This window comes from Heterodontus francisci, unplaced genomic scaffold, assembly GCF_036365525.1.
Source record: "Heterodontus francisci isolate sHetFra1 unplaced genomic scaffold, sHetFra1.hap1 HAP1_SCAFFOLD_61, whole genome shotgun sequence".
Taxonomy (NCBI): domain Eukaryota; kingdom Metazoa; phylum Chordata; class Chondrichthyes; order Heterodontiformes; family Heterodontidae; genus Heterodontus; species Heterodontus francisci.
In genome coordinates, this window is record NW_027141441.1 from 5665898 (window position 1) to 5691196 (window position 25299).

The window sequence follows — 25299 nt, forward strand, 5'->3', positions numbered from 1 at the left end:
ACAGGTGAGGGAGTAAAAGAGGAGGTGGCATTGCACTGTTGATCAAGGAGTCAATTACTGCAGTAAGGAAGGATGATATCTTAGAAATTCCTCAAATGAGGCCATATGGGTAGAACTTAAAAACAAAAAGGGGACAATCACTTGGCTGGGAGTGTACTACAGGCCTCTAAACAGACAGGAAGAGATAGAGGAGAAAATATGTAGGCAAATCTCAGAGAGGTGGAAGAATCTTCTTCTTTTTTGGCCTCCTTGTCTTGAGAGACAATGGGTAATCACCTGGAGGTGGTCAGTGGTTTGTGAAGCAGCACCTGGAGTGGCAAGAAAGGCCAATTCTAGATTGATAGACTCTTCCACAGGTGCTGCAGATAAAATTGGTTGTCAGGGCTGTTACACAGTTGGCTCTCCCCTTGCGCTTCTGTCTTTTTTCCTGCCAACTGCGAAGTCTCTTCGACTCGCCACATTTTAACCCCACCTTCATGGCTGCCTGCCAGCTCTGGCGATCACTGGCAACTGACTCCCACGACTTGTGATCAATGTCACAGGACTTCATATCGCGTTTGCAGACGTCTTTTAAGCGGAGACATGGACGGCTGGTGGGTCTGATACCAGTGATGAGCTCGCTGTACAATGTGTCCTTGGGGATCCTGCCATCTTCCATGTGGCTCACATGGCCAAGCCATCTCAAGTGCCACTGGCTCAGTAGGGTGTATATGCTGGGGATGTGTTGGAGATACGGTCCTGCCACCTGATGCCAAGGATTCTCCGGAGGCTGCGAAGATGGAATGAATTGAGACGTCGCTCTTGGCTGACATACGTTGTCCAGGCCTCGCAGCCGTAGAGCAATGTACTGAGGACACAGGCTTGATACATTCGGACTTTTGTGTTCCGTGTCAGCGCGCCATTTTCCTACACTCTCTTGGCCAGTCTGGACATAGCAGTGGAAGCCTTTCCCATGCACTTGTTGATTTCTGCATCGAGAGACAGGTTACTGGTGATAGTTGAGCCTAGGTAGGTGAACTCTTGAACCACTTCCAGAGCGTGGTCGCCGATATTGATGGATGGAGCATTTCTAACGTCCTGTCCCATGATGTTCTTTTTCTTGAAGCTGATGGTTGGGCCATATTCGTTGCAGGCAGCCGCAAACCTGTCGATGAGACTCTGCAGCCACTCTTCAGTGTGAGATATTAATGCAGCATCGTCAGCAAAGAGGAGTTCCCTGATGAGGACTTTCCGTACTTTGGTCTTCGCTTTTAGACGGGCAACCTGCCACCTGATCTTGTGTGGAGGAAAATTCCTTCTTCTGAAGGGTTGAACGCATGTGAGAGCAGCAGGGAGAAGAAGATCCCAAACAATGTAGGTGCGAGAACACAGCCCTGTTTCATGCCACTCAGGATAGGAAAGGGGTCTGATGAGGTGCCGTTATGCTAAATTGTGCCTTTCATATTGTCATGGAATGAGGTGATGATACTTAGTAGCTTTGGTGGACATCCAATCTTTTCTAGTAGTCTGAAGAGATCACGTCTGCTGACGAGGTCAAACGCTTTGGTGAGATCTATGAAAGCAACGTAGAGGGGCATCTGTTGTTCACGGCATTTCTCCTGTAGCTGGTAAAGGGAGAACAGCATGTCAATGTTGGATCTCTCTGCTCGAAAGCTACACTGTGCCTCAGGGTAGACACGCTCAGCCAGCTTCTGGAGCCCGTTTAAAGCGACTCGAGTGAAGACTTTCCCCACTATCCTGAACAGGGAGATTCCACGGTAATTGTTGCAGTCACCGCGGTCACCCTTGTTCTTATAGAGGGTGATGATATTGCCATCGCGCATGTCCTGTGGTACTGCTCCCTCGTCCCAGCACAGGCAAAGCAGTTCGTAGAGTGCTGGAAGTATAGCAGGCTTGGTACTCTTGATTATTTCAGGGTAATGCTGTGCTTCCCAGGTGCTTTTCTGCTGGCTAGAGAATGAATGGCATCACTGAGTTCCGATTTTGTTGGCTGCACGTCCAGCTCATCCATGACTGGCAGAGACTGGGCTGCATTGAGGGCGGTCTCAGTGACAGCATTTTCCCTGGAGTACAGTTCTAGGTAGTGCTCCACCCAGCAGTCCATTTACTTCCGTTGGTCAGTGATTGTGTCCCCTGATTTAGATTTGAGGGGGGCGATCTTCTTGATGTTTGGCCCAAAAGCTCTCTTAATGCCATCATACATTCCTCGAATGTTTCCGGTGTCAGAGGCCAGCTGAATATGACTGTATAGGAGTTGCCAGTAGTCATTTGCACAGTGCCTGGCTGTTCTTTGTGCAGCGCTTCTGGCTGCTTTAAGAGCTGCGGATGTTAACCCGCTGGGGGCTTTCTTGTAGTTCAACAGTGCAATGCGCTTAGCGGCTATGACAGGTTCCAGCTCTTCAAAGTGTGATTGAAACCAGTCTGCATTCTGCTTCACACGTTTGCCATAGGTGATCATAGCTGAGTCATAGATGGCAACTCTGATGTGGGCCCACTTGGTCTCTGCATCCCCTGTCGGAGTGTTTTGAAGGACTTTATCAATTGAATTTAGAAACTTACATAACAGCTGTGGATAAGAAATTCTGCTAGTGTTGATGCGCGGGCGGCCCTTCCGCTGGGAGTGATGCAGCTTCTTTGGTTTGAGTCTAACCTTGCTGCATACCACACACTGCACACCACACACATCCTTGTCCACTCAACACAGTATTAGACTGGCAGTAAAGTAAGCTTGTGTGCAGCTTGCTGTGAAAAGGCATGAGACTGCCATCTCTTGGTGTGAAATAGAACTGCAAGAGGGAAATTGATTGAAAATAAAAAGCTCGGTGGGAATGTAAGCTGTGAGGGGGATACAAAGGGCCGGATTTTATTTGGTTCACTCCCCCCGAGATTCCGGCCCTGCTCCAATTCTGGTCTTTTGAGCATCGCTGATTTTTATCGCTCCACCGCTGGCAGCTGTGCCATCAGCTGTCCAGGCCCGAAGCCTGAGATTTCCCTCCCTGAACTCTTCGCCTCTCGACCTCTCTTCCCTCCTTTAAAACACTCATGGAAGCCTACTTCTGTGACCATGCTTTTGGCCATCTGCTCTAATACGGTCTTGTGTGGCTTGGGGTCCAATTTTGCTTTCCGACACTCCTGTGAAGTGCCATGGGACGCTGCATTACGTTAAAGGTGCTCTATAAATTTACACACAAGTTGTTGTTGTTTTTGGTCTGGAATGTATTGCCTGAGAGAATGGTGGAAGGAGACTCAATCGTAAGGTTGAAAAGGGAATTTCGATAAATAGTTGAAAGGAAATGAAAGAGCTGCCACAGGCACGATGGGCCGCCCTGGTTGTAGATGTCGTCGTCATCCTTCCTTCTATGTGAGATGATGGACTTGCAGCAAATCCATTGGTGATGGGATAGTTTCCCATGGTACACTTTGTCCGATAGCTGAAGAGGTCAATCTGTGAGAGGCAGGTTCTTCCACAAGTGACACATATGAGCTGGGATTATCAGGTGTCGCTGTTTTCCATGTTGGCACCTGCTGTCAAGCTGCTATAGTCACTGATTGTCATGGTGACGCACACACCAGTCCAGGGGTAATATCACCATTTCCCTCTGTTGTTGGCCAGTGTCTCCCATGTGTGAAAATCGATGTTTCGGGCCTTCATGTCCTGCTTGCAGGCATCCTTGAAGTGGGGCTTTGGGCATCCAACTGGTCTTCTGTCTCCGGCGACCTCCGCATACAGAATACCCTTGGGAATGTGTCATCTTCCATCCTGCGAACGTGTCTGAGCCAGCAAAGTCACCTCTGCTTGACGAGTGTGAGCATACTCGGGAGATTTGCTTTTGAAAGCATTGTTACATTTGTGATTTTGTCCAGTGTTTATTTGCACAGTGTCTCACTGTCTTTTGCACAACTGCCTTGGCTAATTTCAAGTCATATAATGTTCTGGCTGCTGGTTTCATGTTGTGCATCAGGTCGGTTCTGCTTTTTGCTTCAATAACAGATGTCATCTCTGCTGAGTAGGTGGGGAAGAGACAGTTGCCCACCTCCTTCTGGAATGTGTCTTTGCAAAGCAGGTGTGGAAAGAGATGCAGTGGTTTTTGTTGAGGTTCATCCCAAGCAGCTCTGTAACACAGGAGTCTGTGCTCTACGGGCTGTTCCCAGGGATGCACACCGAGATAAACATCAACTGCTGCTGGAGGACCATCAATTCGGTGAAAGACACTCTTTGGTCTGCCCTAAACTTGCTGGTCTTACAGCGCAAAAAGTTGTCCACGACCGAGTGTTGCAGACAGGCACATTCCAAGGTCCAGGACTACGTGCTGAGGGACACACTAAAGCTTGGGGTAGCCGCTGCAAAGGCTCAATGGGGAAAGACCATTGTGTAAGTTCCTCCCGCCATAGTGAACTAAGGAACTGTGCCCATGGGAAACCCCTCAGGCTGTATGCACCAAATATGGTTTTGCTGTATAATGTACATGGCAGGTAAAATGGAATGGAAGGGTTGTGAGGCAACTCACTCCTCTATTAAAGAAAACTGATTTATTTCACACTTTTTGAAATGTCATAGAGTCATGGAGAGATACAGCACTAAAACAGGCCCTTTGGCCCACCGAGTCTGTGCTGACCACCAACCACCCATTTACACTAATCCTACATTAATCCCATATTCCCTGCCACATCCCCACCTTCCCTCAATTCTGCGACCACCTACCTACACTCGGGGCAATGTACAATGGCCAATTTACCTATCAACCTGCAAGTCTTTGGCTGTGGGAGGAAGCCAGAGCACCCGGCGGAAACCCACGAGGTCACAGGGAGAACTTGCAAACTCCACACAGGCAGTACCCAGAACTAAACCCGGGTCGCTGGAGCTGTGAGGCTGCAGTGTTTTTTTCCAGATTTTTATGAATAAAGTATATTTTGGAAAAACAAAATTCTTAATGAAGTAGGTGCAGTCGAAGGGTGCACCTCCTTCACTATCTTTCACCGCTACGCTAACGGTGTTACGCACCGCCTGGCCTGGATCTCTGGTGTTGGTTGCAGCCATTTTTACTTGACGTTTTCCTGGGACAAGTACTAAATCCTCAACTGACAGGGAAACCACCACCACGGTAGATCTCCAATCCCAAAGGGCGAAATGCCCTAAATACGGTGCTGAAACCACCTCCCACCCCCATAAAAACACAAAAACAGCACCTGCATTATCAAATGTCACTGATCACGGTCTCTCCCCTGCCAGCTAAGTCCAAGCATTGAGGTGGAGAAGTGCATACTTGGAGCTGCGAAGAAACGAGCACGAGTGTTTATAGCAAAAAATATTTGGGAGCGGAAACACTGTCCAGCAACAGCTAGTAAATTCTATTTTTGATTCATATAATCAGTGGTGAGCGCAAAAGCTGACCCCCAACTATCACAAATTCTGCAGTTGAGTATCCCACATTTGAAGACATCGCAGGCATCAGCAAACCCACAGGACAATAGGTTAGCCTCATCCTGGGAGAACTTTTTTCTTTATTTCCAAAATATACTTTATTCATAAAAATCTGTAAAAATTACATTCCCAAACAGTTTAAAACAGCATCAAGTCAAAAAATACAAACAGTGCAAAGGTGATCAGTTTCCTTCTATACAATCATGAGTTGCCTCACAACTCTTCCATTTCATTGTCATTTTACATTTACAGCACACAGAATTTTCCCGATACAGTTCGAGGGATTTCCCATGGATCCAGCCCCTCAGTTCAGCTTGGTGGGGGGACCTTACACTGTGGCCTTTCCCCATTGAGCCTTTGCTGCGGCTGCCCCAAGCTTAAGTGCGCCCCTCAGCATGTAGTCCTGGACCTTGAAACGTGCCAGTCTGCAACATTCCGTCACAGACAACTCTTTGCACTGGAAGAGCAGCAAGTTTCTGGCAAACCAAAAGGCATCTCCCGCTGAATTGATAGTCCTCCAAGCAGTTGATATTTGTATCAGTGTGCGTCCCTGGGAACAGTCTATAGAGCACAGACTCCTGTGTTACCAAGCTGCTTGGAATAAACCATGACAAAAACCACTGTATTGCTTTGAACTTTTTTTTTTATTTCCAAAATATACTTTATTCATAAAAATCTGCAAAAATTACATTGCCAAACAGTTTCAAACAGCACCAAAAAATACAAACATTGCAAGGGAGATCAGTTTCCTTCTATACTCTCATGAGTTTCTTCACAACCCTTCCATTTCACTATTGTTATGCCAATTACAGTTTCACATTTACAGCAAAAGAAAATATCAACAAAACAGTTCGAGGAGTTTCCCATGGATCCAGCCCCTCAGTTCAGCTTGGTGGGAGGAACCTTACTTTTTTTTATTTCCAAAATATACTTTATTCATAAAGATCTGTAAAACTTACATTGCGAAACAGTTTCCAAACAGCACCAAAAATACAAACATTGCAAGGGAGATCAGTTGCCTTCAATACTGTCATGAGTTTCTTCCCAACCCTTCCGTTTCACAATTGTCATGTCAATTACAGTTTTACATTTACAGCAATTGAGAATATTAACGATACAGTTCGAGGGGTTTCCCATGGATCCAGCCCCTCAGTTCAGCTTGGTGGGGGAACCTGACACTGTGGTCTTTCCCCATTGAGCCTTTGCTGCGGCTGCCCCAAGCTTTAGTGCGTCCCTCAGCACGTAGTCCTGGACCTTGGAATGTGCCAGTCTGCAACATTCGGTGGTGGACAACTCTTTGAGCTGGAAGACCAGCAAGTTTCGGGCAGACCAAAGGGCGTCTTTCACCGTATTGATAGTCCTCCAGCAGCAGTTGATGTTTGTCTCGGTGTGCGTCCCTGGGAACAGCCCGTAGAGCACAGACTCCTGTGTTACAGAGCTGCTTGGGATGAACCTTGACAAAAACCACTGCATTTCTTTCCACACCTGCTTTGCAAAGGCACATTCCAGGAGGAGGTGGGCGACCGTCTCTTCCCCACCACAGCCAACGCGGGGGCACTGTGCGGAGGGGGCGAGACTTCGGGTGTGCATGAAGGATCTGACGGGGAGGGCCCTTCTCACCAGCCAAGCTACGTCTTGGTGCTTGTTTGAAAGTTCTGGTGATGAGGCATTCTGCCAAATGACTTTGACGGTCTGCTCGGGGAACCATCCGACAGGATCCACCGTTTCCTTTTCCCGTAGGGCCTTGAGGACATTCCGTGCAGACCACTGCCTGATGGACCGGTGGTCAAAGGTGTTTTCCCGCAGAAACTGCTCCACGAAGGATAGGTGGTAAGGCACGGCCCAAATGCATGGAGCATTCCGCGGCAATGTGCCCAGGCCCATCCTTCGGGGACAGATAGAACCTCAGCACGTAGTGACACTTGGAGTTTGCGTACTGGAGATCTACACACAGCTTGATGCTGGAGGTCCATCAATTTGGTGATAGACACTCTTTGGTCTGCCCGAAACCTGCTGGTCTTGCAGTGCAAAGAGTTGTCCACGACCGAGTTTTGCAGACTGGCACATTCCAAGGTCCAGGACTACGTGCTGAGGGACGCACTAAAGCTTGGGGTAGCCAATGCAAAGGCTCAATGGGGAAAGACCACTGTGTAAGGTCCCCCCGCCATAGTGAACTGGGCAGCTGGACCCATTGGAAACCCCTCGTGCTGTATACACCAGATATGGGTTTGCTGGAAAATGTCCATGTCAGGTAAAATGGAGTGGAAGGGTTGTGAGGCAACTCACTCCTGTATTGAAGAAAACTGATTTCCTTTGCACTTTTTGGAATGTCAACTTGGTGCTGTTTTGAACTGTTGTATAATGCATTTTTTACAGATTTATATGAATAAAGCATATTTTTAGGAATAAAAACCTGGGGATTCATATGCATAGTTCTTTGAAGGTGGCAGGACACATTGAGAAAGTAGTTAGCAAAGCATATGGGATCTTGGGCTTCATAAATAGAGGTACTGAGTACAAAAGTAGGGAAGTTATGCTGAACCTGTATAAATTTCTAGTTGGGCCACAACCAGAGAATTGCATCCAGTTCTAGTCAACACACTTTTGGAGGGATGTGAGTGTCCTTGAGAGGGTGGAGGAGATTTACCAGAATGGTTCCAGACATGAGGGATTTTAGCTGTAAGGTTGGTTTGGAGAAGCTGGGGTTGTTCTCCTTGCAGCAAAGGAGATTGAGGGGAGATTTGATAGACATGTACAAGATTATAATAAATATGACAGGTTTAGATAACTGACAGGGCGATGGGGATAGAGCGGGGGAATGGGACTGAATGGATTGATTTACATGGGCTTGATGTGCAAAATGACTTCCTGTACTGTAGTGACTCCATGACTCAATGACTCTCTCTCCTTCTCTCTCTCTCTCTCTCTCTCTCTCTCTGTCTATCGCTTTACCTCTCTCTGCCTCTCTCTCTCTATCTGTCTTTAGCTGGTCCTCTAACTTTCTATCGCACTCTCTCTCTCTCTCTTTTTCACACTCTCTCTCTCCATTACACACATATTTGTCAATCACATGTCAAAGAAGGAAGCGTAATGAAGGAATGGCTGCGCCCTTGAAAATGTTTCCAGCAGAATAGTTAAATGTTTAAAGTTTCTGTTGGGAGTTTGACCTGAGATGGTGAGACACAAGGATGTGAGGTTATTAAAGTCTTCACCAAATGTAATAGGGAATAATTTTCTTCACTGGTGAACCCAAAGGAACAAATATGGCACAAGAATGAGAAAAGTCAGAGGATTGAGAAACATCCAATGGTTCTTCACATATACAAGTCAGCAGACCCACAGAAAAACAGTAGGTTGAGAGTTCAGATCCAGTGATAGACTTGACAAATATCGAGCCAGTGGTTTATTCTTTATAAACCCAACATTTTTCCACTTGGCTATTGCACCTCGTCTCGATGTATCTGATAATACTGATACTATTTGTATTCCACAGTTGCTTTGAAATCACAGACAATATAAATGGATTGGGAATGTCAATGGTCAGGAACCATTAATGGATTGGGAAAGTCAATGGACTGGAAAATATCAGTGGATTGGGAAATTCTATAGACTGAGTTATATCAATGGATTGGGACAGTTCAGTACATTGTGAAACATCAATGGATTAGGAAACAGGAATTAAAGGGACAGATGGAGTTCAACCTGGAAAAGTGTGAAGTGATTCATTTTGGAAGGTCGAATTTGAATGCAGAATACAGGCTTAACGACAGGATGCTTGGTAGTGTGGAGGAACAGAGGGATCTTGGGGTCCATGTCCATATATCGCTCAAAGTTGCCACCCAAGTTGATAGGGTTGTTCAGAAGGCGTATGGTGTGTTGGCTTTCATTAACAGGGGGATTGAGTTTAAGAGCCGCGAGGTTATGCTGCAGCTCTATAAAGCCCTGGTTAGACCACACTTGGAATATTGTGTTCAGTTCTGATCGCCTCATTATAGGAAGGATGTGGAAGCTTTAGAGAGGGTGCAGAGGAGATTTACCAGGATGCTGCCTGGACTGGAGGGTATGTTGTACGAAGAAAGGTTGAGGGTGGTAGGGCTTTTCTCATTGGAACGAAGAAGGATGAGAGGTGACTTGATAGAGGAGTACAAGATGATGAGAGGCATAGATAGAGTGGATAGCCAGAGACTTTTTCCCAGGGCAGAAAGGGCTATCACCAGGGGGCATAATTTTAAGGTGATGGAGGAAGGTTTCGGGGAGATGTCAGAGGTAGGCTCTTTACACAGAGAGTGGTGGGTGCGTGGAATGCACTGCCAGCGGTGGTAGTAGAAGCAGGTACATTAGGGACATTTAAGCGACTCTTGGATAGGTACATGGATGATAGTAGAATGAAGGGTATGTAGGTAGTTTGATCTTAGAGTAGGTTAAAGGTTCGGCACAACATCGTGGGCCGATGGGCCTGTACTGTGCTGTGCTGTACTGTTCTATGTTCTATGTTCCAGATGAAAGGATTGCATTAATTAATGGATTAGAATGTGGAGAGGCAGGAGAAAATGATGCCATTTTAGGGGGCCGGGGGTTAGTAGAAACAGACCAGGGCTATTTTACTCTCTATCTCATTCCTTTCTTCTATCTGGCTCATTATCACATCCTCTCTCTCTCAGAGCGGTGGGAATCACTGGAACCCACACTTGTTGCTCAGGTTGTTTGGTTCCGGGAAAATACAAGGTCCACATCAGATTGACAGGAAAGATAAATGTGATTCAGAGCCAATCATATTCCTTTTGGTGATGTGTGCTCAGCCTTGTTATATCAGCAAAGGCAGCAGGAAATGCAAATCCTGAAGAGTTTTGATAGAGTGAAGAAGGAGAAAGTGTTGCCAGTGACAGAAGGGTCAGTAACCAGAGGAAACACTTTTAAAGTAATTGACAAAAGAATTAGAGTTGTGATGAGGAGATTGTTTTTTCAGCAGTGTGTTGCTCTGGTCTGGAATGCAATCCTGAAAGGTCAGTGGAAGCAGATTCAATGTTAACTCTAAATGGAATTGTATATATACCTGACATGGAAAATATAACAGGGCAATGGGGGAAAGGACAGGAGTGCGGGATGTGGGATTAATAGAATAGCTCTGTTAAATATCAAGCAAATGCACAGTAATAAGGTTCAGTGCTTGGACCTCAGTTATTTTCACTCTATCAATGGCAGAGAAGGCTCGAGGGACCATGTGGCTACTCCGCATGTTCTTCCCAGTGTCCAGGATAAAGTGGAACATCACACTGATTTCCAGATGGCCGACACAAATGCAACAGATATCTTTTCTGGAAACATCACATTTAAAGTGAGAAACTAATCAAAAGGAACGGACGGGGATTGAACCCGTGATTTTTAGTTTACGAGACTGACGCTTTACCACTTGCCCACCATGCCTTCTGTTAATGGACACCTGAGGCTCCAGAGGAGGATTTGTGATTCTTTTTCAGTTTGGTTGAAACAGCATCGAGAAACATGCACAGAAATAAAGAGGGATTGTGGAATGGGAAACAGATCAGCCTCATTTACATCATCAGCATCATGAAATCTTCATTCAGACATTCCATTCTCATCCTCAGCTTTTCTCACATCTGTACAATAATATAAGAGTGGACATTGGGTTGTTACTGGGCAGATTATATAAATAGACTATGTGCATCATCACAGGAAGTGATGTAATATAATCTGTCCGGCACCTCATGGAGAGTTGTGGATGAAACCTTCAATGCAAGATGTGTAGAGTAAACTCAGGTTATTTTAACCGTCAGATTCTTATAAATTGTGTACTAAGCCTTGACAGATATCAGAATATTATATGGATGCCACAGTAAACCAAAGCAATGATGGAGAAATCTTTGCCTGTACCTTTGAAAAGGTCACTGGACTGAACCAAGCCGAGGAGTGGCCGAGATTTTTCCAGAGGTTTGCAAGGTATCGGACTGCATCGGGTCTCGTGCAGAAGCCAGACATGGAGCAGGTCAGTACACTATTGTCTGCCATGGAGGGAGTGTGTAGGCTACGTGTGAAGAAGTTATTAAGGCACTCAAGACCTATTTTAATTGAGGAAAAAAATGTCATCGTGGAGCCAAAGTTAAAACGCTGCATTTGCTGACAATGCAACCACCAGGTGACGCTGTACTAGCACATGCGCAAATGCAGCCTCTTCCACTGAAACGTCACTGTCTGTGACATTCAGGCAGCTGCCAGGATTAAAGATGGAGCTACTCAATTTATCACAGAAAACAACTTAGACCCAAAAATCCCCTCAAAGGTTGCCATCACCGCCTCCGTCCCACTCCCAATAGTCCCCCGCTACCTCTTTCGCATTCGCCAGTTATATAGTACCAAGTCATCTTAATTCACCTAAAGTGAATTACTATCGGAGCAGTGACTGTCACTTCATAAGCAAATATGGCACATATCTACACAATGGACATGTTTTGGTTGATACTCGGAGAACGTTGCGCTGTTTGAAGTCTCATCAGAAGGACAGCACCTCTGACAGTGCTGCACACCCTCTGTAATTCAGTGAGGTTTCATAGAGTCAGAGAGTTTTTCAGCACAGAAACAGGCCCTTCGGCCATCGTGTCCGTGCCGGCCATCAAGTACCTGTCTATTCTAATCCCATTTTCCAGCACGTGGCCGTAGCCTTGTATTCTGTGGCGTTTTGAGTGCTCATCTAGATACTTCTTAAATGTTGTGAGGGTTCCTTTCTCTACCACTCCTTCAGGCAATGTGTTCCAGATTCCAACCACCCTCGAGGTGAAACATTTTTTCCTCAAATCCCCTCTCAACAGTGCCATCCCATTCTCCGGACGATCATTCCCCGCTTCCCCCCATCCCACTCTCTGACTGCTCACTCCCCGCTTCCCCCACCACCACCCCCATCCTGCTCTCTGGCCGCTCACACTCCAGGCCATGGGCTCTGCCGCTTCCCTCCTCTCGGCCACTCGCTCCAACATTGCCCCATCTCCCCTCGAGGCTCGCCTTGCTTTATCAGGTGGTGCGGTGAAGAATGATCGAATGTTGGAGCGAGAGGCCGAGAGGAGGGAAGCAGCATGGCTTAGAGCTAGTGTCTGGAGGGACATGGGGGGGAAGCGGGGCGTGAGTGGACGGAGAGAGGGCAGTGCGGGGGTGGGGGTGTAGCAAGCGGCCGGATGGCGGGGGAGCAGGGCAGCGTGGAGCGGGCAGCGAGCGGCCTGGGGTGAGTGGCTGAGAGGGGGTAGAGAGTTTTCCTGCGCATGCGCCACTTCGTCCTGGAAGACATAGGCTGAGCATGCGCAGCATCTCAGAGCGCAGGAGACTGTGCATGTGCGCAGCTTGGAGCGCTCTGATGACGTCGGCTGGCCGCTGCATTGTCAGGAATCACTTTGAATTTAATAAGCGGACAAAACAGAAAGGGGAGAGTATTCATTCATTTATCAATGACTTGAACAAACTCACGGAGGTTTGTGAATATGGCAACTTAAGAGAAGAGCTGAATGGCGACAGGATTGTGTTCGGGGTATCAGACAACACCCTTTCAGATCATCTACAGTCCAGGGCTGATCTCACATAAATGAAAGAGTTTCAATTGAGCAGACAAACAGAGGTTAGAAAGTTTAACCAATCCGTTGTTCGAGGGGACAGGGAGAGTCTGATCTCCAGAGTTGCAGACTCAATTGAATTTGTTCAGAAAACAAAAGGAAAAATTAGTGGTAAAAGACAAGAAAGACGGGAAGAGCATCTAGTGGTGTCTGCAACCAATTGCAGTCGGTGTGGCTGAGAGAGACACAAGTGGGAAAACTGCCTCGCCGAAGAAGCTGAGTGTTTTTCCTGCAGAAAGATGGGACACTTTCAGTCAGTGTGTGGCAGTAAAATACCAGCACTGAATATAATTAAAGGGAAATCCCAAGAGAGCAAAAACATTAATGAAGTACAGGATATCTAAAGTGTGGAAATACATTTTTTAGGTGAAATCCAGGAAATAAAGTGAGAGTTGCTGGACGACAGAAATTCTGAAATATTTTAAGATAGAGGTAGATAGATTCTTGATAAACAAGGGGGTGAAAGGTTATCGGGGGCAGGTGGGAATGTGGAGTTGAGGTTACAATCAGATCAGCCATGATCTTATTGAATGGTGGATCAGACTCGAGGGGCCGAGTGGTCTACTCCTGCTCCTAATTGGTATGTTTGTATGTAAGAAAACATGTTCTAGATACAATGAGAACTATCATTTGTTTGGAATTGGATTTGAAACCCCCTTTTATCAAAAGGTGATAGAGCTTTAATTTTTCTACAATTAACAGACAAATCCTTGTGGAGTTGAGATTGACAGAAATAATGGGCTGGATTCTATAGAGCCCTCAACGTCGAGATCTGTGGTGGGGGTGGGGTGGGAGCCGCCTGAAGATGGCCCCAGATGAGGCCCGCCATGGACCTCAACGCCGGCAGGGCCTGGCTCGATATTGCCTGCGACGGCGAGGCGTTGTGGGGGGACCCCCACCGCTCGGCAACGGGACCACAGACCTGCATTAATTATTATCCCATCACTTCCTGATATCCAGCTGCGATCTTCAGCCCGGTGACCGGCACTGCCGTGCCTTCGGAGCCCCATCCGGGGAAATGAGGTGCAACACTGGTGGGGAGGGGGGAGAAGGTAAGTTTCTCAGTGTGGGGGAGGGGGGACGGAGTCAAATTAATGTCATGGGTGTAGGGGATGGTGGGAAGGGTTATAGTTTACAGTTTGTGCAGTTTTGGGCGGAAGGTCAGATGGTAAAGGTAGGTTTTGGGAGGGAAGGGCAAATAATTAATTTAACTGTTATTGGGGGGATGGGAGAGAGGCAAAAGCAATGTATTTATTTCATTTCATTTAATCTTCCTTGAAATATTTTCCAGTAGGACTAACAGCCCTTTAAAAATGGCTGACACTCCAGTACAGTACTAAGGCAGTGCTGCACTATCAGAAATGCTGTTTTTCAGGTGAAACAGAAAACTGAGGATCCCTCTGCCCTCTCAGGTGGATGTTAAAGGTACCAGGGCACTATTTCAGAGAATAGAAGGGGAATAATTTCTGGGGTGCTGGTCATTGTTTAACCCTGAATCAACATCACTTCAAAACAGATTATCTCGTTTTTATCACGTTGTTGTTTCTGGGAGCTTGCTGTGCGCACATTGGCCACCATGTTTCCTACATGACTACAGTGACTACACTTGGAAAGTCCTTCATTGGCTGCAAAAAGGCTTTGCAACGTCCTGTGGTCGTGAAATGCAAGTCTTGCTTTTTCCATTGTTATCAGTGTCATTGTGATCAAAAGATCGGATGCGTGAACACAAAGTTTAAATCAATTTTGATTAAAATAATGTAAAAGCATCTATATTCTTGCACTGTACTTAATAATCTCAATCTTCCTATCCTTACAGAGTGCAATGTCATCGACCCTGAAATTGATTCCAGAATATCATAGAATCTTAGACTCATAGAAAGTTTAAGGCACAGAAAGAGGTCACTTGGCCCTCAGACAATTTCAGCCCAGTTCTGATGAAAGGTCACAGATCTGAAACGTTAACTCTGTTTCTCTCTCCACAGATGCTCCCAGACCTGCTGAGTATTTCCAGCATTTTCTGTTTTTATTTCAGACTTCCAGTATCTGCAGTATTTTGCTTCTGTGTTACTTTGAAAGTGAAAACTGAACCACCTGTTTACAATTCACACTGGGGTCTCCCATGAAATGATTCTGTATAATATTGATAGAATGAATACAGATTCCGACACAGAGCTTCCTGTGGGGAATTGGGGATATGAAAACCAGCAGACTCTGCAGGAATTTCCACTGGGAGCACAAATTCACAAAATCTACCTTTTATATATCGATTCATTTTGATTGTCCTTATGGAAAATTATTTTGAATCAATTTAAACATCAACCAACAGCTCCATGACTGGGCCAATTATGAGGTCATCCTCTGACAGGTCGTGTGCCAGCTGGAGCCACAGGACATCAGAACCAGTTTTGTGACTGGATTAAAACCCGGAATCCTGTCCCAATGGCTTTTCAAATAAAGCTGTTGCTGTTTGAAAACACAGCAGTTAAACTTTCTGCCTGACCATGAGGGGAGCTAGGGAGAAATTTACAAAACTCAATCCTTCAACAAAATAGTTCAAAAATCATTCATATCGAAATCATGTGAGGATTCATATGCAGTCGAGAAACAAGCAAAATACAGGAAGTACAGAGGAGAGCTGAAAAAGGAAATGAGATCAGCAAGAGAATGTATGAGAAAAGATTAGCAGGTCACATAACTGGGAACACTGAAGTCTTTTACCAACATATGGACAGTCAGTGAAAGGGGGGTTCAATTAGGAGATCCTGTGGAGACAGAGGGTGTGGCTGAGGCACTAATTAAGTATCACAAAATAAGCGGATCTGCAAATGTCACAGTAAAGGAGGAGGAAGTGAAGAAATTGGACAGGATGAAAATAGATAAAGAGGAGACAATTACAAGGTTGGCAGCTCTCACAGTAGAAAAGTCACCCAGTTTGAATGGGTTGCATCCTGGGTTGCTGAGGGATGTAAGGGTGGAAATATCAGAGACGCGAACCACAATCTTTCAATCCTCCTTGAATATGGGAATGTTGCCAGAGGACTGGAGGATGCAGGTAAGCTTGGGTAGTTCGATCTTAGTTTAACTTGACCATTTTTATAATGTATCCATTGTAATAACTAACAAGGTCAAGAAAGCCATTTTATAATTAACACATGACCAAAGGAGCCATTTTGTGTTCAGTACGAACGTGCCGTGCAGAGGACACTATTTGTGCTTAAACATTAGCACAACACGGGAAGAAACTGTTACCGATTATAAGCTCTCACTCAATTGGTGCAGAGTATGAGCACCAGGGGTTACTTCTGACAGTTGAAGAGATCATCGCATCTCATTGGATAGCTACCACCCACTCCAAGCTGGGTAGCCCCCAATCAGTTCGGTGCTGTCCTGCCACAACCTGCTTGCTTCAATGGGTGCTTGGAGCTTAGAGAGTCATCTCTCAACAGGCGGATCGATAATCAATGCACCAAGAAAAACAAGCTCAACAAAGAAGACACCAGTCCTTCGCATCACAAGCTGGAATGTGAGGACCATGTGTCCTGGCCTTACTGACATCCTTCTGCAGGTTGATGACACACACAAGACAGCTTTGATGGACAAAGAACTCACAAGGCTCAATGTGGACATTGCTGTGCTGCAAGAAACTAGACTCGTCCAAAGTGGATCCCTCAAAGAGAAACACTACACCTTCTTCTGGCAGGGGAAAGCCCAAGAGGCAACTCGTGAGCATGGAGTGGTTTTCACAGTAAAAAACACGCCACTTGAGATGAGTGAACCAGCCACAGTAGGCTCAGAGAGACTTCTTACTCTTCACTTGTCAACAAGCGTGGGCCCAGTTAATCTCATGTGCATCTATGTCCCGACACTCACCTCCACCCCAGATGTCAAGGATCAATTCTATGTGACACTTGATACTGCCATCAGTAGAATTCCCAGCACTGAGGGACTGTACCTTCTAAGAGACTTCAACACAAGCTTGGGTACTGACTACACAGCTTTGCCAATGTGCATCGAGCACCAGGGGATTGGCAAGATGAATGAAAATGGACAGAGGTTGCTGGAGCTATGCTGTCACCATGGATTCTGTGTGATGAACAGCTACTTCCAGGTCAAGCTGTGCCACAAGGTGTCCTGGAGACATCTGAGATCACGCCACTGCCACCAGCTAGACCTTATCATCACCAGTGCAAACACCCTCAGCAGTGTCCTCATCACTCACAGCTATCACAGCGCTGACTGTGACACTGAGCACTCCCTGGTGTGTAACAAGTTCAGGCTTCAGCCAAGGAAGCTTCATCCATCCAAGAAGAACGTCGTCCTCAGATCAACACTTGATGAACCACTGATCCAGAACGGACCCAGGAGTTCCTCAACATCCTCGATCAGGCTCTTTCAGACAACAATGCTCAAGGTCTCAGTGCGGTGTCAAAGTGGAATCATCTGTTAACAAGCAGGTGGAAAGGTGAGTGGAGCATTACCTTAAACTCTACATAACAGAGAATATTGTCATTGAAGTGGCTCTCAGTGCCATTCCAGACTTCCCTGTCATGGAGGAGCTGGACAGTGACCCCACCATAGTGGAGCTCAACAAAGCCATTGACCATCTTGCCAGTGGTAAAGCCCCGGGAAATGATGGTATTCCACCTGGAATCATCAAGAGTGGAAAAGCAGTTCTACTGCAGCATCTCCATGAACTTCTGTGTCTCTGTTGGAAGGAAAGATCTGCACCTCAAAACATGCGTGATGCAAACATTGTCACCTTGTACAACAATAAGGGGGAATCGCAGTGACTGCAGCAATTAGCGAGGCATCTCCTTGCTAAGTATTGTGGGGAAGGTCTTTGCTCACATTGCTCTGACCAGGTTGCAGACCCTGGCATCACACATCTATCCTGAGTCTCAGTGCAGCTTCAGAGCTGGTAGATCGACAGTCACATGATTGTCTCACTTCGGCAGTTACAGGAGAAGTACTGTGAACAGTACAGACCACTCTACATTGTCATTACATATGAACATACGAATTAGGAGCAGGAGTGGGCCACTCGTCCCTTCGAGCCTGCTTCACCATTCAATAAGCTCATGGCTGAACTGATTACTCCACATTTCCATCTACCTCCGATAACCTTTCACCCCCTTGCAGATAAAGAATCTATCCGTCTCTCCCTTAAAAATATTCAAAGACTCTGCTTCCACCGCCTTTTGAGGAAGAAAATTCCAAAGACTCACGACCCTCTGAGGGGGAAAATTGCTCCTCATCTCTGTCTTAAATGGGTGACCCCTTATTTTTAAACAGTGACCCCTAGCACTAGATTCTCCCACAAGGGGCAACATCCTTTCCACATCCACCCTGTCAAAACCCCTCAGGATCCTGTATGTTTCAATCATGTCGCCTCTTTCTCTTCTAAACTCTAGTGGATACGAACCTAGCCTGTCCAATCTTTCCTCGTAAGACAGCCCACCCATTCCATGTATTAGTCTAGTAAACCTTCTCTGTACTACCTCCAATGCATTTACATCCTTCCATAAATAAGGAGACCAGTACTGTACTCAGTGTTGCAGAAGAGGTCTCACCAATGCCCTGTATAGCTGAAGCATAACCTCCCTACTATTGTATTCAATTCCCCTGGCGATAAATGATAACATTCTATTAGCTTTCCTAATTACGTGCTGTACCTGCAGACTAACCTTTTGCGATTCGTGCACTAGGACACCCAGATCCCCTGCATCTCAGATCTCTGCAATCTCTCACCATTTAGATAATATGCTTTTTTATTCTTCCTGCCAAAGTGGACAATTTCCCACTTTCCCACATTATACTCCATTTGCCAGGACTTTGCCCAGTCACTTAACCTATCTATATCCCTTTGTAGCCCCCTTATGTCCTCTTCACAACCTACTTTCCGACCTATCTTTGTCATCAGCAAATTTAGCAACCATACTTTTGGTCCCTTCATCAAAGTCATTTCGAGAATTGTAGAAGGTTGAGGCCCCAGCACAGATCCCTGTGGACCACTCGTTACTTCTTGCCAACCAGAAAATGACCCATTTATGCTGACTCTCTGTTTCCTGTCAGCGAGCCAATCCTCTATCCATGCCAATATGTTACCCCTGACACCATGAGCTTTTATTTTCTGCAATAACCTTTGATATGTCACCTTATCCTTCTGGAAATCGAAGTACAATACATCCACCGGTTCCCCTTTATCCACAGCACATGTAACTCCCTCAAAGAACTCCAATAAATTGGTTAAACATGATTTCCCTTTCACAAAACCATGTTGACTCTGCCTGATTACCTTTATTTTTTCTAAATGCCCTGCTATAACATCTTCAGTAATCGCTCCTAACATTTTCCCTGAGACAGATGTTAAGCGAACTGGCCTGTCGCTTCCTGCTTTCTGTCTCCCTCCCTTTTTGAATAAATGAATTACATTCGCTACTTTCCAATCGAACAGAACCTTCCTGAAGCGAGGGAATTTTGGAAAATTAAAACCTGCGCATCAACTATCTCACTAGCCAATTCAGGACCTGGCGACTTGTCAGCCCGCAGCTCCAACAATTTGTTCAGTACAACTTCACTGGTGATTGTAATTTTCTTGAGTTCCTCCCTCCCTTCCATTTCCTGACTTACAGCTAATACTGGGATGTTATTTGTATCCTCAATAGTGAAGACCAATCCAAAGTATCTGTTCAATTCATCTGCCATCTCTTAATTATCCATTATTCATTCCCCAGACACACTTTCCATAGGACCAACACTCACTTTGTTAACTCTTTTCTTTTTAAAATATCTATCGAAACTCTTACTAGTTGTCTTTATATTACACGCTAGCTTTCTCTCATACTCTAATTTTACCTTCCTTATCAATCTTTTAGTCATTCTTTGCTGTTTTTTATATTCTGTCCAATCTTCTGACCTGCCTCCCATCTTTGCACAATTATAGGCTTTTTCTTTAAGTTTGATAGTATCTTTAACTGTTTTCGTGAACCATGGATGGTGAGTCCCACCTTTGGAATTTTTCTTTCTCGTTGAAATGTATCTATTCTGTGTATTCTGAAATTTTCCTTAAATGTCTGCCACTGCATCTCTATTGACTTATCCCTTAACCTAATTTGCCAGTTCACTTTAGCTAGCTCTGCTTTCGTGCCCTTACAATTGCCCTTATTTAAGTTTAAAATACTCGTTTGGGACCCACTCTTCTCTCCCTCAAACTGAATGTAAAATTCAATCATATTATGATCGCTACTACCTCGGGGCACCTGAACTATGAGGTCATTAATTAATCCTATCTCGTTGCACAATGCCAGGTCCAGTATAGCCTGCTCTCAGGTTGGCTCCAGAACTTATTTTTCCAAGAAATTATCCCAAAAACATTCTATGTACTCCTCATCTGGGCTACCTCTGCCCATCAGAATTTCCAGTCTATATGGAGATCAAAATCCCCCATAATTATTGCTGTACCTTTCTGACAAGCAGCCATTATTTCTTTTTTTATACCCCATCCTACAGTGTGGTTAATGTTCGGTGGCCTGTACAACACTCCCACAAGTGACTTCTTGCCTGTATTATTTCTCATCTCAACTCAAACTGCTTCTACATCGTGATCTCCTGAACTTAGGTCATCCCTCTCTATTGCGCTAATACCATCATTAATTAACAGAGTTACCCCACCACCTTTTCCAAGCTTCCTGTCCTTCCTAAATGCCATGTCACCTCCAATATTCTCATCCCAATCTCTGTCGCCCTGCAGCCATGTCTCTGTAATGACTATCAGATCGTACTTATTTATTCTATTTGTGCTCTCTGTTCATCTGTTTTGTTTCGAAAGCTCCATGCATTCAGATACGGAGCACTTAGTTTTGTCCTTTTATTATTTTTGTAACCTCTAGCCTTATCTGTTGATTTACTCTTAGATTTGTACATTCTGTCCCTTCCTGTCACAGTCTGTTTATCATTTCCCATATTTATACCTTTCTCTCTTGCCTTGCCTCTCCTCCTTGATTCACCATATCTTCCCAAATTTGATCCCTTGCCCCCACTATTCAGTTTAAAACCGTCTCTACGTCCCTCGTTATGTGGCTCGCGAGAACACCGGCACCAGCACGGTTCAGGTGTAGACCGTCCCAACGGTACAGCCACCTCTTTCCCCAGTACTGGTGCCAATGCCCCACGAACCAGAACCCACTACTACCACACCAGTCTTTCAGCCGCACATTACTTTCTCTAATCTTATTTGTCCTATGCCAATTTGCACATGGCTCAGGTAATAATCCAGAGATGATTACCTTTGAGGTTCTGCTTCTTAATTTGGTGCCTAGTTCCTCATACTGACTATGCAGAACCTCTATCCTTGTCCTGCCTATGTCGTTGGTACCGACATGGACCACGACAACTGGATCCTCCCCCTCCCATTGTATGTTTCGCTCCAGCCCTGAGCAGACGTCCTGAATCCTGGCACCGGCAGGCAACACAGCCGTCTGGACTCTTGCTCTTTGCTGCAGAGAACAGTGTTAATCCACCTTACTATACTGTCCACTACTACCACGACATTCCTTTTTTCTCACTCTTTGAGCCGCAAACACTTTTTTAATTTTCAAAATATACTTTATTCATAAAAATCTGCAAAAATTACATTGCCAAACAGTTTCAAACAGCACCAAAGAATACAAACATTGCAAGGGAGATCAGTTTCCTTCTCTCCTATGATGAGTTTCTTCACAACCCTTCCATTTCACTATTGTCATGCCAATTACAGTTTTACATTTACAGCAAAAGAAAATATCAACGATACAGTTCGAGGGATTTCCCATGGATCCAGCCCCTCAGTTCAGCTTGGTGGGGGGACCTTACACTGTGGTCTTTCCCCATTGAGCCTTTGCTGCGGCTGCTCCAAGCTTTAGTGCGTCCCTCAGCATGTAGTCCTGGACCTTGGAATGTGCCAGTCTGCAACATTCGGTGGTGGACAACACTTTGCGCTGGAAGACCAGCAAGTTTCGGGCAGACCAAAGGGCGTCTTTCACCGAATTGATAGTCCTCCAGCAGCAGTTGATGTTTGTCTCGGTGTGCGTCCCTGGGAACAGCCCTGACAGCACAGACTCCTGTGTTACAGAGCTGCTTGGGATGAACCTCGACAAAAACCACTGCATCTCTTTCCACACCTGCTTTGCAAAGACACATTCCAGGAGGAGGTGGGCGACCGTCTCTTCCCCACCACAGCCAATGCGGGGGCACCGTGCGGAGGGGGCGAGACTTCGGGTGTGCAGGAAGGATCTGACGGGAAGGGCCCGTCTCACCACCAGCCAAGCTACGTCTTGGTGCTTGTTTGAAAGTTCTGGTGATGAGGCATTCCGCCAAATGACTTTGACGGTCTGCTCGGGGAACCATCCGACAGGATCCACCATCTCCTTTTCCCGTAGGCCCTTGAGGACATTCCGTGCAGACCACTGCCTGATGGACCGGTGGTCAAAGGTGTTTTGCCGCAGAAACTAAACACTTACTGCAGACGTGTTTGCCCTGGATCACACTGGCATCCAGGAGCTCCCACATGCTGCAGCTGTGACACATCACCTGTCCTGTCATCCTTAACGTGTTTCAATTCACTACTTAATTATTTTATTCAATTGTTTATTTTGTTGTATATTTTATTAAGCTTACCACTAGTTTGTTTACTATTTTAAACATGAGGACTGAAATGGACCTTAATCACTTACCAGATCCTCATCAAACATGCAGCTTTTTCCAAACCAATCAACTGCCTGCTTGCCTGTGATGTCACAGCTCAACAGATCCTCACCAAACAGCTCCTTCCACTGCACTGAAGCAAGAACCAAATCCTGTAAACTCACCCCAGCTGCTCTCTGTTTCCCTGCTCTCACTCTCCATTGTAATGTCACTTTTTGATTTTTTTCCCCCGGCTCTGCTCCTATCTCTCACTCTGTCTCTGAGTCGGTGCTTTTGACACACTTGTTAACTCTCTGTTCCGTCGTGCTCTTCTGTCTCTGGTCCAAAATCTGACTCTGGTGGGGTTTGAGCCCACAACCTTTGAATGCCTTCTTTATCATTATTTAGAAGTCCAACACGCTATCCATTGCGCCACAGAGCCGTACACACTTTGATGAACATCACCAAGGCCTTTGATCTTGTCAGCAGAGACGGACTCTTCAAACTGCGATGGAAACTCGGCTGCCCTCCTGAACTCTTGGGCATCATCTCTTCTTTCCACGAGAACATGCACAGTTCCATCAGTTACAATGGAGCAACATCAGACACTTTCAAGATCAGCAGTGGGGTAAAGCAAGGCTGCGTGCTGGCGCCAACTCTCTGAGGAACAGAGGAACATAGGAGTAGGCCATTCAGCCCGTCGAGCCTTTTCTGCCATTCAATTCGATCATGGCTGATCATCTACCTCAACGCCCCTTTCCCGTGCTCTCCCCATATCCCTTGATGTCATGAGTATCAAGATTTCTAACAATTTCTGTCTTGAACATGCTCAATGATTGAACTGCCACAGCTCTCTGGGGTAGAGAATTCCAATGATTCACCACCGTCTGAGTGTAGAAATTCAACTCGATCTCAGTTTTAAATGGCCTACTCCTTATTCTGAGACTTGGTCCCCTGATTTTAGACTCACCAACCAGGGCAAACATCCTGTCTACATCCACACTGTCACGCCCTATAAGAATTTTATCAGTTTCAATGAGATCACCTCTCATTCTTCGAAACTTTAAGGAATACAGGCCCAGTTTCCTCATCAGACAATCCCACCATCCCAGGGATTAGTCTGGTGACCCTCTGTTTCACTCCCTCTATGGCAATTATATCCTTCCTTAGATGAGGAGACCAAACTATACACAATACTCCAGCGCGGTTTCACCAAGGCTCTATACAATTGCAACAAGACATCTTTACTCCTGTACTCATGACCCCTCGTGTGAAGGCCAACATACCATTTACCTTCCTAATTGATTGCTGCACCTGCACAAGAGCTTTTAGTGTCTCATGAACAAGGACACCCAGGTCCCTTTGGACATCAACACTTCCCAACCTCTCACCATTTAAGAAATACTCTGTCTTTCTGTTTATTCCACCAAAGTGGAGAACTTCACACTTACTCACATTATATTCCGACTGCCATGTTCTTTCCCATTCACTTGGCCTCTCCAGGACCCCTGGAAGCCTCTCTGCATCCTTCTCACAGCTCACACTTCACCTAGCTTTGTGTCATCTGCAAACTTGGAAATATTACATTTAATCCCTACATCCAAATCATTTATTTCGGTTGTTAACAGCTGTGGCTCCAACACTGATCCTTGCAGTACCCCAATAGTAACAGACTGCCATCCTGAGGAGGACCCGTTATTCCTGCTCTCTGTTTTCGGTCTGTTAACCAATTCTCAATCCAAACCAGTATATTATCTCCAATCCTATGTGCTCTAATTTTGTTTACTCACCTCCTGTGTGGGACATTACCAAAGCATCCACTGGTTCTCCTTTATCTGTTCTACAGGTAACATCCTCAAAAAACTCAACGGGTTATTTCAAACCTGTTTTCCTTTTCATAAATCGATGTTGACTCTGCCCAATCATGTCATTATTTGCTAACTGTCTAGTTATCACATCATTTCTAATTGGTGTATTCTTCTCCATGCTGCTATTGTACACTTTCAGTGACTCAGATGGGGGTGTTCACCTGTATATCAGAGCTGACGACAATCTGTTCATCTTTTGGCAAGACTCCACTTGGACGTAGAGACTTGGACGTAGAGACTCCACTTTCCATCAACATTGACAACATCACTTTGGAGGTTGTCAACAGCTTCACATCCCTTGGATCAACAATCACCAGCAATCTGTCCCTTGATGCTGAAATCAGCACCAGGATTGCCAATGCTGCAGCTGTCATGTCAAAGTTGAGAAGACGGGTGTGAACCGACAGCAAACTGACCGTAAATGCAAAGCTCCACGTGTCCCAGGCTTGTGTTCTCAGCACCCTCCTTTATAGTAGAGAATCATCAACAACTTATACAAGCCAAGAAAAGCGGCTGAACAGCTTCCACCTCCACTGCCTCAGATGGATATTGGACATCTCCTGGCAGGACAGAGTGCCGAATGAGGAAGTACACCAGCGTGCAGGGATCCACAGCATGTTTGCCCTCTTGAGTCAGAGGCGGCTCTGTTGACTGGGCCAAATGAATGACAGTCACATTGCCAAATACATGCTCTGTGGTGAGCTTGCTATAAGCACAAGACCAACAGGTCAGGGAA

At 45.8% G+C, this 25299-nt stretch overlaps 1 non-coding gene across 1 annotated transcript; it reads right to left on the reverse strand.

The window, feature by feature from the left end:
• Positions 1–23046: 23046 nt before the first annotated feature.
• On the reverse strand, positions 23047–23137 carry trnar-ucu (transfer RNA arginine (anticodon UCU)). Its single transcript is given in 2 exon segments — positions 23047–23082; positions 23101–23137. It is a non-coding gene; the product is annotated as a tRNA-Arg (tRNA).
• Positions 23138–25299: the final 2162 nt, after the last annotated feature.